The sequence below is a fragment of the Macaca fascicularis genome, chromosome 6, assembly GCF_037993035.2.
Source record: "Macaca fascicularis isolate 582-1 chromosome 6, T2T-MFA8v1.1".
Classification (NCBI taxonomy): domain Eukaryota; kingdom Metazoa; phylum Chordata; class Mammalia; order Primates; family Cercopithecidae; genus Macaca; species Macaca fascicularis.
The window spans coordinates 78,362,360-78,375,151 of NC_088380.1; positions in this window are offsets into that span (position 1 = coordinate 78,362,360).

Below are 12,792 nucleotides of genomic sequence, written 5' to 3' on the forward strand. Positions count from 1 at the left end.
AATGTTACAGAAATAGGAAGATTTCTGCTTTCATGTGTCTTGTTGCATCCTGCCTCTGCTTGGCAGAAGCTCTGGTCTGACAGTCATGTACATCTCTTCCACTGTGCTTTAGGATGGACATGAGTAATTTAGGGTGAGCTACAGCAACACTCACAGAATCACCCCCGCAACAAACAAGGCCACCCCCAAGTACACCCTGTGTGGTTTCACTATGGATGATCACAGGGCCATCAGTTGGAAACAGGTGATAGAGAAGAGGTTAAAGGTAGGCTTTTGTGGACACCCATTGATGTGATATGATTTTTTGAGGGTCCCTATGTTTTCTGAACATCTCCTCATTGGCCTTTCTAAAGTACCATGGGCTAAGGCATCATGCTCTTATATTTCCTATTGGAATGCATAAGCATTTTATCCTAGAAGTAAGACAGGAATTGACTTGTGATCAATAGTGTTGATATTCCTGAACCCAGATTAGAAACTCTCCCAGGGCAGAGAGCCTTTTCGTCTTTTCGTGTGTTCTCACGGCTTGGCAAAGAGTAGGAGGTAATGGTGTTGGTATAATAGTGTTGATAGTAATCATCATAATGGCTATTTTTTTAAAAAGAGAAGTTGTTTATTACAAACAGAAAGGGCAGGGCTGCCAAGAGAAGTTAGGAGAATTTTGAGAGGGAAAGAACCTTGTAATGACCCACAGATGCTATCAAACACGAACCCAGTTAGGACTGCTCAGCAAATAATTTTGAGCAGCTGGAAAGCAATCAGTCTATGCATGAGACTTTGTCTATTTCTGCTACTACAACAAGATACCTTAGACTTGGTAATTTATAAAAAACAGAAATTTGTTTCTTACAGTTCTGGAGGCTGGGGAGTCCAAGATAAAAACACCAGCATTTACTGTCTGGTAAGAGCCTTTTTGCTGCAAACTCATGTGGCAGAAGGAGTAAATGCTGTGTTCTCACATGATGGAAGGGCGAAAAGGGACAAATAGACTCCCTCAAGCGCTTGTATAAAGGCACGAATTCCATTCATGAGGGCAGAGCCTTCATGATCTAATCACCTCCTAAAGGCCCCAGCCTTAATATTATTGCATTAGGAATTCATTTTCAAATTGAAGTTTGGAGGGAGGAAGGAAAAGATCTAAAGGAGACTAGAAGCCTCTGACATGAATTAAATAGAGCTGAAGACAAACCATGCCTGGTTAGAAATTTTACCTAAAGCTTGGGAAATACAGAGAGAACAAAGGTGACCCTATACCTGAGCAGAGAACCAGGACACATTCCCAAAAACCAAGAAGATGAGCTCTTTCTAGAGAGGTTTGTGTGTCAATTAATGGGTGATTGATTTAAATTGCAAGGAAAGAGTATATATTCTAAGGCATCCTTATTAAACTCTGGCAATAGAGCAGGAGGGAAGAACAAAATGTGCAGCTTATCTAAAAGCTAAATGGTGATAGCTTCAAGTCTTTGTACCTTCAGGAAAGCCAGCACTTCCTTGAAGTTGTTCTAGCATCAATCCAGCATCAAGCTCCTTACCACAGTCAAAATCAGAGAATGTATTCTGTTTTTACAGGGCAGCAAAACTGAGATATTTCACAGTGACCCTTGACCTGTGAAACCAGCCTCACCTGTAAGCTTTCCAAATAACAGCCAATAAGACGGCAACAACGAAAGCTCCTGGAATGAAGCCAAGCTATCATTTGAGGAGCAATGTCCAGGCCTGAACACCTCCCTGGGTACTGAGCTGATAAGGAGAAAAGGACAGTAGTAACGAGGCAACTTTTGTGTTAAGTATCAGCCAGGGCAGGTACATTCTAGGGGTCCAACGCACTTCCCAGGTGCCCAGGAGCACAGCTTCAAGCAACTTGAAATAGGTAGGTACCTTGGGGACCTGAGTACTGCTGGCAGACTGGCGAGGCTCCAGAAATAGAATATGTGCAGTCTTCTTTCTAGCAAAGGTTATGGGTTGTTCAGAAAATCCATCAGGCAAGGTAAGAATAACCTGGCATAACAGGTGCTGTGGGCAGTTACAAACTGAAGAACAACCTACATGTGAGTATCTACTGAGGAAAGGACAATGTACCTCCCTCCTGACGGACTAGAGATGTTACCGTCTTCATGAAGGATGCCAATGTGGAGCTAATACGCATCACTAAACACTGCTTTTTCCAATAGAAAACACTGTACTAGGAGCCAGGAGACTTTGGCTCCAGTCCCCACTTTGCCACCAACTTGCCCTGTGACCATGGACAAGTTACTTTTCTCTTAATTTCAATGCCCAAAGCAGTGAATTAATGATACCTTCCTTTCCGGCTCCAATTAAGTCTTGATCACAGGGCTGGGCGCAGTGGTTCACGCCTATAATCCCAGCACTTTGGCAGGTCAAGGTGGGCGGATCACCTGAGGTCAGGAGTTGGAGACCAGCCTGGCCAACATGGCAAAACCCTGTCTCTACTAAACATACAAAATTAGCTGGGTGTGGTGGTGGGAGCCTGTGATCTCAGCTACTTGGGAGGCTGAGGCAGGAGAATCGCCTGAACCCGTGAGGAGGACACACCTTTGCAATCCAGCCTGGGCAACAAGAGTGAAACTCCGTATCAAAGAAAAAAAAAAAAAGTCTTGATCACAGGAGTATTGAATGAAATAATGTCTGTGAAAATTAGACAGTAGAATTCAAATGTAAGGCATTGTTATAATTCAACTGAAGACAGTTTTGTAGGATAAAAGCTAAACTAGTGGATCCAGTGCGGTGGCTCACACCTCTAATCCTAGTACTTTAGGAGACCGAGCCCAGCAGATCACTTGAGCCCGGGAGTTTGAGACCAGCCTGGGCAACGTGGTGAAACCCTGGCTCCACAAAAAATACATACAAAAAAAAAACATACAAAAAAAAAATTAGCGGCCGGGCGCGGTGGCTCAAGCCTGTAATCCCAGCACTTTGGGAGGCCGAGATGGGTGGATCACGAGGTCAGGGGATCGAGACCATCCTGGCTAACACGGTGAAACCCCGTCTTTACTAAAAAATACAAAAAAAAAAACTAGCCGGGGGAGGTGGCGGGCGCCTGTAGTCCCAGCTACTCGGGAGGCTGAGGCAGGAGAATGGTGTAAACCCGGGAGGCGGAGCTTGCAGTGAGCTGAGATCCGGCCACTGCACTCCAGCCTGGGCCACAGAACGAGACTCCGTCTCAAAAAAAAAAAAAAAAAAAAAAAAAATTAGCCGGGCATGGTGGCACATGCCTGTAGTCCCAGCTACTCCGGAGGGTGAGGTGGGAGGATCACCTGAGACAGGGAGTTCAAGGCTGCAGTGAGCCAGGATTGTGCCACTGCACTCCAGCCTGGGTGACAGAGTGAGACCCTGTTTCAGGAAACAAACAACAACAACAACAAAACTAAACTAATTAATAGTGTTATATGTTGAAAGAGGCAAAACAGAAAATCCTTGCAAATATTTCTCAACTAAGAAGAGAACTTCGAATCATTTTCTTCTAAATAGTACCTTATGCCATGAAAAGAGCCTGCCAATGCCTTCCAAACAATCCTATTTATCACTTGAAAACTCAGGCGATGTGGCTGGAATTGATGAGCCTCTTTACTCTATGATTTCCATCCCTACCTTCCCTCCCTAATACTGTACACAGAAGTGGGTGAGTGTAACTCCTGGCAAATGAACAGACAGGAGTGTCAAATCCCAGGACCGGCTACTATCCCCTCACCTCCATTCCCCTGTCCCAGAATCATAGAGACTTTGAAACTTATGTGTTTTCCTATAATCTTTACCATGTGCACTCATTTCTACCCGTCCTTTCATAATTGAGTAGTGAAGAAGATAATTTATAAACACTCATGCCTCCATGGCTCCAAAAAAAAAATTCAAAGTTCCAAAGAGACATGGAGGCAGAAAGTATTTAAGCATAACCAGGGGGTGGGAGTAGAAAGCTGCAGGCCTCAGAAGGAATTTACTTGAGACTACGTGGGCTCTGCCTCTACAAAGTCCAGCTGCTGTGAACTATTCATTTGTTGGCAGAATTTGCACTGAGTCCATGGGACAAACATTTACTTTCTAGAAGTTTCCCTGGATTATCTCTTCAGGCTTTATCATCCATTTATAAGATTAAAAATCATATCACATAAAACTTGGCTCTAGAAATGTGAAACTAACCAATGTTGTTTTTCAAAAGTTCTCTGAAAAATAAAATGGATTATGCAGGAAAATTTTATAAATGGAAAATATTGCATATACAGAGTTTGAGGCAATCTAGGACATTTTAAGCCAGAAAGCAGATGGAATAACAGCAATATAAATTACTGTAACTGTATTTTGCCAACTGCAAAGTGACTCTAACGCCAAACAGAACTTCTTCTCCCCAACTTGTTGACTGCATACATATTTGTTTTTAATTTACACTTGATAGAGTTTGGTGAGATGTTTGGAGTTTGAATGATAGAATCTACAGGTCTAGGGAACACCAAATCTAGCCAAACCACCCACAAAGTATCCAATTAAGGAAACAAGCACATAATGTACAAAAAGTGTTTTAAGTGAAAAATAATATTCACGCACGTTATGTAAGTCAATTAAAACAAAACTTCATCAGCAGTCCTTCCTGGCCTTGGTGCTCTCAACATGATCTCCAGCCTGTCCCTTAGATGTCTTGGCAGCTTCCTAAAGGAAGAGTCTTGGCCTGTGGTCTTCAGACTCAGAGAAAGTTTTAATCCTGACTCAGTTCACTCTAGGCCATCAATTCGGGGCTCAGTAATTTTTGTCCAAATTACCCTGACTGGAGTCAATCAATGCAGTCCTAGGAGAAGCTAACCAGCTAATTTTCAAAGGAGGAGGGAGAGGTTGCCACAGATTTTTCACTGCAGTGCAAACTGTAGTAAAGGGACAACCTGATGACTTCTTGGTGACTCTTTCTCTGCTCCATACTCCAGTAAGGTGCTGGGGCCTCGAGCCATTTCCTTGGGCTAGATTTGAGCTAGGATGCGATTTCATCAGCAGGCTATTTTTAACCAAGGCAGTCTAGAAACCAGCCTCAGGGGCCTTGTGCTGAGATAAATTCACACAAATCACTCCCCGACCCACTGACCAGCAAGACTCCTGTTTGGGCAAGAAATCTTGCTCCATAGCCTAAATTATGACAGCCTTGAATTTTCAAAGCCCAGATTTTCAATGACAAGCCACTTTAGAGTCTGGATGATAAGAATGGAATGAAGATTTCCTCTGCATCTGCAGTCTCTCCTCCCAACCACATAAATATAGGGTAGCACAGAACTGCATATTCATGATAAAACAAACAGGCACTACAAGGTATTTGCTGCATTCTTACATTTTTTTAAATAGGCAAGACCTCTTTACTCTTTACTCTTTTACCTCTGCCCCTTGCCCAGTTTCAGACCTCATGCACTGCCACTATCAGGTAGAAAGGCTCAGGAATCAGCATCTGGAAATATGTTAATTTTGCATGAAAATGGAGGATGATAGCAGAAATTACAAAGAGACTACACACTAGAAGCATCTGTTCATTACAGCATTTTAACGTGCAATTATGGAAGAGCATGAAGCAGGGTGGATGAGGAGGAGGGTGCCCAGGGAAGGCGCCCTCCACCCCAGATGTGAAGAGGGCAGGCAACTTTGGAGGGATCTGGGAGAGACAAACCAGGGAAATGAAACTGGCTTAACTCACTCAGATGTGGAAGAGCACATGCCCTGATATCACAGGCAAGGTGAGAGGAATTAGAACTCCCCGTCTCTAGGAAGCACAGCTTCAGCCTTCATTCCGATCTCTACAGCAGTGAGAAAAGATGCAAGGACTATTCTTCTGGAATCCCAGGAAGACTGGAAAGACAGCACATCTGACCCAGTACCCATGTGCAAAAACTCGGTCTGTGCCAAGCAAATGCAAAGATGCAGACTTTCATACAATCATACACTGTGATCATTTATCCAACACAATGGCATAGTTTGCCATAGGCCTCTGCCCTTCAGAACTCAACCAGTCTCTTGGCAGCTGCTTCTAGAATAGGGATTGGGGGTGCAGTCCACCATGAGAGCTTTTAGGCTACTGGGCAACTTCAGGCACCTCATGGCTTCTCCTTCTGAGACAATTCCCACCACAACAAACCTGTATGCCTACGGGAGTGGCGAAGGTAACCACCATCCCAGAAATAAATGGTGCATACCATTGGGGTTAAACCCAGTGCTGAAGATTTGTAAATTCCATTTCCTGCAAAGTTTCTGGGGGAGAAAAGTGGGTGGGGCTGTAGAGTGCAAACATGACAACATTCATGTACCTCAGAGGACAGTGGAAAGAAATGGCTAATAAAAATTATTACAAATCACTTCACACACATAAAGTGCTTTATAATAAACATTAATACTTTAATTCCACACTGCTCGTTTCTAGATTTTAAGAGTCAAGCTGAAAGAGTAAAAGTAGTAAGCTTCATATTCTGTCGTTTTCTAGTTTTAAGCAAAGGAAGAAAGGAAGGAAAGAGAAAGAAAGCCTGAGAAGTCAACTTTTCAGTTGCTTCTTATGTAACAGGAGCCTGTGAACTGCACCAGAAATTAATTGAAGAAAAAGTAACTGTAGGGGAATTGCTTGGAGAACTGCCAGAAGGGTTTTAACAGCTGGAAGTTGAAAAGTGATTAATTTTGACAGCAATAAAAGCCTCATGTTCATACATAATTATGCTTAGATTTGTGGGCTGCTGGAATTTTTTTCTATGCACTATTAACCTTTTGCTGTCCAAATTGGAATTTAGATACTTTAAATGAGTCTTGATTTTTAAACTGAATAATAATTTGCTTTCCAAGGCATTGACTCATCTCAAGACATGGAAGGCTTCAGGGGAAACACAGGAGAATAACATGCAGGTAGGAAATAGCTTCACATATCCTTCTGAGTATTTTTGAAACTTAATAGAAATAAAGGCATCTCATTTTGCCCTATGCAGGAACAACAACAACAGCAACAACAATAAAGCATTGAGGAAAAAGCATTCAGAACAAACAGGACAAGATACTGAAGCAGTGGTATGTTGTCAACTCTACAGTTCAGCTGAATTCATAGCACTAGGAAATAGAGACAAAACTGTAAGAAGATATTCATTATGGTTTAAAGGTCCCCTCTAAAATTCATGTTGAAAACTTAATCCCGAATGTGGCAGTATTGAGAGGTGACGCCTTTAAAAGGTGATCAGACCATGAGGGTAGAGCCATTCGTGGATTAATGGATTTTCAGGTTAATGGAATAATGGGTTATTACAGGAGTGGGACTGGTGGTTTTATAAAAAGAGAAAGAGAGACATGAGCCAGTGTGCCCAGCTCCTTCACCATGTGATGCCCTATGCCACCTTGGAACTCTGCAGGGTCTCAGCAAGAAGGCTGTCATAAGATATGACCCTTCAACCTTGGACTTCCCCACCTTCGGAACTATAAAAAATTAATTGTGTTTCTTATAAATTATCCAGTCTCAGGTATTCTCTTATGAGCAAAAGAAAGTGGACTAAGACAATATTATAATGCTACATTCAAAAATATTGACTAGCATAGGATTAAACTGAGTTATAGAACTGCAATATGGCTAATTAGCTATAAAAGCTTAGACATATCGCTTAATTTCTCTGTGACTTCTCTGTTTCCTACATAGGAAGAGAGGCTGGAGGAGATAATTTAGAATATCACGCTCACTCTAATATCCAATTATTTTAAATCATCTGTTTTGGGATTAGCCATATTCTGACTTTTTTTCTCTTAGACACCTTTACTATTCTTGTATCAACCAGTTTGACCAGATAGAGTGAAATCTTGGTAATATAAAATATTTTCAAAATAATTAGAAATAGTTAATATTTAGTAACAATAATAGCAGTTTGCAAAGCACTATTCTAGGAACTTTATAAATATTTGACATATATACCTATATAGCTATAATATTGTATGTCAATCCTCACAACCATCATATTAGACAGGATTGTCATCCTATTATTACAATTATTATTATTTTTCCCACTTTACAGAAACTGAAACAGTAGAGTGGTTACATGACTTCCCAAAGTCAATTGATACCAAGTGGGAGTGCAAAGATTTTGGGAGTTTCCTATTATTCCTAAGAAAATATATGTTATTGTAGACATAGTAAATTTATGTCACGAATGGTGGAACAGAAATAAGAACAATGAACCTGAACTCAAAAGAACTAGATTTAGCCTTGGCTCTTTCATTTTCTGCACTGTTACCTTGAACAGTTCATCAACTTTTCCATTCCAGCTTCCTTACTGGTAAAGTACAGGAGTCCTCTAATTCAGAGGCTCTCAAGATGAGGTAGCCAAACCAGTGGCATCACTATGCCCTATGGTTAGCAATGCAAATTCTTGGATCCAACCCAATTAAGTTATTAATTCTCGGATAGGCCCAAGACCTACCAAATTATAGTTTGTAGGCATAGGGTCCAGCAGTCTCTATTTTGACAAGCCCACCAGGTGATCACAATGCATGCTAATGTTTGGGAACCGGTGGTCTAGGTGATCACTAAATTACCTTCCGATTCTCACATTCTCTGATTCCATCTCTGACTGCCTGGTTTCAGGTCGTCGAATTTCAAACTAACGTGGTTCTGCTCTATTTAAATACCTCTTTCCTGATTATTTGTGCCAGAGGATGGGATACCTAATGTTGGCTCACTGGAATGATTTTTTCTTTAGTCATCATCAGAGCATTACAGAAGAATGAGGTTACTGTGAATGTTTTGTTACCTCAAGCAAAAGTGTAAGATTGAATTCCAAAGCTGGAACCTCAACAGAATCTGAGTTCTTAATCCAACACCATGCCCCACATGGGGGCTTAATAAATCCTTGTGGCTGCCTGAGGCAAACGACATCCAAGCTAAGATTAGCAGCCTGGAGGAGTTGGCATGTGTTTGCTCCCATATTCCCAAATGTGCCAAAATCAGACCTGCCTGTCTCCTCCAAGTCAAGAGGGCAGCACCCACAGATAGAATGTCCTATTTACCTCTTAATTTAACGCTCCCATTGCCATAGTGTTACCTGACAAACACATACAACTCACTTGAAATCAGAAGCCCGGACAAACAAACAATTCCAAAGGTATTCAAATTTATTTGAGACCCGATTTTAAATGGGCCTTCCTCTTGTTCTCTTTCAGTAACCACCTGCTCTTCAGCAGTGGCAGAGGAATACCTCCAAGTTTCAGGGCCAACCATGATATGAATGCCCAATGCCTCATACTTAATAAACCCTCCTGTAAAAGCAAAACACCAGGTGACTTCATACCCTGATATACAATACTATAAACAGTAGAAGAGCAAAGACTGGTGTCTGCTTCCTTTGTATTTCTCTCGACACCTCATTAACATAAACCATTGTTTGTTGGTTTTCTTAAAAAGATACAACTAGAAGAAAGAGGCAGAAATGCAAACTCCATCAGATTTCAAAACTTACTGAGAAAAAAATAGAAACTTAGGAAGGAATAATATAATTATTATTCCTTTTATATAAAGGAATAATATAAAGGAATAATATAGAGGAAAGATGGGCACATAAAGAAATACAAACTTGGTAGGAGTTATAGTTATGAAGGTGGAGTTTCACTCCTTAGAGCCAAGTAAGTCTAAGACACATGTGGAATAGCTCTACTCTTTTGTTTTATGTGAGTGGAAAACCATAAATATTTATTCTAGGCCATCCCAGAGACTAACAATTTTACATTTGGCCACGATAAATATGAGAAGGGCTAAAAAAGTTTACAAACCATTTTCCAATCCGAGTTTACTTCAAATGATGTGTTAAAAAAATGCATTACATTCTTTTATTAAAAATAGGTGTAATTTTCCAACTTGATACCTGTATATTGTGATAGCTGCAAAAAGAAGTCAAGCTGACATTTTGGGATTTATTCTGGACTATCATGCACAGTCTATTAAGTAGGTGCTATTATTGTCTCTATCTTACAGATGGAGAAACTGAGGCACAGAGAGGCTAACACAGCCAACGTCTCAAAATTAACTAGCAAATAAAATAACTTAGATTCAAAACAGCAACTCTGTCTCCAGAGTTTATGCTCCTTGATAGTCACATCACTCTTGTTTTATTTATTCTAGATATCACTTAGGAATGCTTTGGTGGCAAGTAACAGAAAACCCAACTGAGAGTGACTCTTAAAAATAGAAATTCATGTGGTCAGGTGTGGTAGTTCACACCTGTTATCCAGCACTTTGGAAGGCCAAGATTGGCAGATCACCTGAGGTCAGGAGCTGGGGAGCAGCCTGACCAACATGGGGAAACCCTGTCTTTACTAAAAATAGAAAAATTAGCCAGGCATAGTGGTGCATGCCTGTAATCCCAGCAACTTCAGAGGCTGAGGCAGGAGAATTGTTTGAAGCCAGAAGGTGGAGGTTAAAGTGAGCTGAGATTGTACCACTGCACTCCAGCCTGGATGACAGAGGGAGACTCCATCTCAAACCAAAAAAAAAAAAAAGTAGGAATTCATTTTTCTCACTGAGCAGCAAGTATGGAGAAAAGCAACTGCTGGGGGGTTCAGTTGCTCTCTATGCCCTCAGGGACCCAGGTACTCTCAATTCCACTGATTCATCATCTTAGAATCCTCATGCCTACCATGTCATGGTCCTTGCTGTTTTAGATAGTACCTCCCCATTCCAGGGAGGTAGAAGGTGTAGGAGAAAAATGCGTTCTTGGGGGATTTTGTCTTTTTCCATTTGGGAAACTACACTCACCTCACTGGACTGTCCTTTACATCTCACTGGCAGCCAAAACAGGATCACACCCTCATCCTTCACCCAACGAAAGGCCAAGCAAAGTGAGATGATGGTTACTGGTTTTAACTAATCATGCTTTATATTGGGGACCTGGAAAGAAGGCTGAAAGTAATGAGCCTATACCCAGCTCCTGAATAAATTAGACTTTTTTTTAGTGAGAAAGGAGAGTGGGCAGGAAGGGGAATGAGTGTTGGATGACAATAGACAGTGTCTGCCACACTCCCCTACTTTGGATTTTTGGTTGCTCTTCATTGTTCAATACCCGATTCCCTTGAACTGTGGGAAGGCACTGTGCTAGGAAGTGGGAATAAAGACAAAACCATAATCTCTATATGGTTATAAATTACTGAAAGGCTTCATTTGAGAGAACCTATTGCATACCCAATTTTAAACAAAGAGGTGAAAGAACTTAAGTGACATATGGCTGAGTTGGCAAATGGCTGTCAAGAGAATCCAAGAGGCCTGACTTTGGCTATGAGTACACAACAGGTGAGACAAAACAAGCCCCAAGGTACTAAGACTGTAAAATGACAGAAAGGATAAGCCTTGTGTATGTGCTTAAAAATAGAGTGTACATTCAGTATTCTCATAGCATTAAGCACACAGAGTTGGTTTATACCCACAAGTAACCATAGTATAAACTGAATTTCTCCAGGCCTTCCCTGCTGCTGCATATAGATAGAATCATGCAAAAGTAATGACTCAAACTTCCCTGGCACATGTCTCTACCAGCCTCTGCTTTGTGTTTCTGGGAGTCCCCAAGAAGTCCAGAAAAGTGCATACAAACAATCCCCATCCCACTGGGGTTGCCCCTGCTCTGGCTTGACCCAGTGCTACATAATGGCTTGGATCAGAGCTGGAGGAGCAACCCTCTCTCCTTCATGCACCCACTGTCTCAAGGGTCTGAAAACACTGCAGCTAGCACCTCCTCTCCGTAGGACCCAAACATGTGGCCACAGGGCTGGGCTGGGCACAGATTCAAGTGGTAGTGACTGTGATCAACTCAGTATCTCTTCTCTTCCTCAAATATCATAGTTTACCATTGCATCAAATCATCTTGTCTGGCTCTTTCTTCCCTTAGGACAACTGACTAATCATCTCTGTCCTAGGAACTTATTCTTAGGAAACAGCCAAACACATGGCCAAAAATATGCATAAAGAGTCAATTACAGAGCTCTTGATAATGGTTAAGAAAAAAAAAAAACACCTAAATTTTATCGGTAGGAGACTGGTTAAATTAATTACAGCATATTCATTTTGAAAAATAATAAGCATTCATTTAAAATGATGAGGTACATCTACATTTACTGACGAGGGAAGATATGATATAAGGTTGAACTGGGAAGAAAGTATGATCTCATTTTTATAAAAATATAAGTAAACACATGCTCACATGAATGTATGTGCATTAATGTGTGCACACACAAAAAAATAGAAGTTATCTTTGGACAACAAGAGAAGGGTATTTTTGCTGTTTTCTTTATATCTTTCTGAAAAACAGGAATATTTTTACAAGAAGTGTGAATTGCTTTCATAATCATAAACAGATAAAGCCATACCTACTTTGAAATATGATTATTTTAATAAAATAGGCTTTAGTAATTGATCCATTCTTTAGGGTGAAATTGTGGAGGGGTATAAAATCTCCATTTAGCGATATCATTTAATAGAAGGACGGTCTAGTCATTTACTGGAAATTCCTGGGTAATGTGTAGGAAAACCAGCCTTGACAGAAAGATGATTGGTACTGGACAGCTCCTGAAAAATACAGTGAGTCTGGGGAGCAGTGCAGTGCCCCAACAGTGCTGTTCCTGGAAGCCCGAGAAATCACAATTTCTGGGGGAAAAGAAAAGTATGCAGAGCTAAGCAAACACATGGGCTGCTGTATTTTGTGGTTGCCTCTTTTTAGCTTTGGCTCATTTTTTCAATTGGTTATTTTTTTCTAACTGATTAGTAAAAGCTCAAAGCTTAACAACACCTGGCATTTATGTCACATTTTTTCC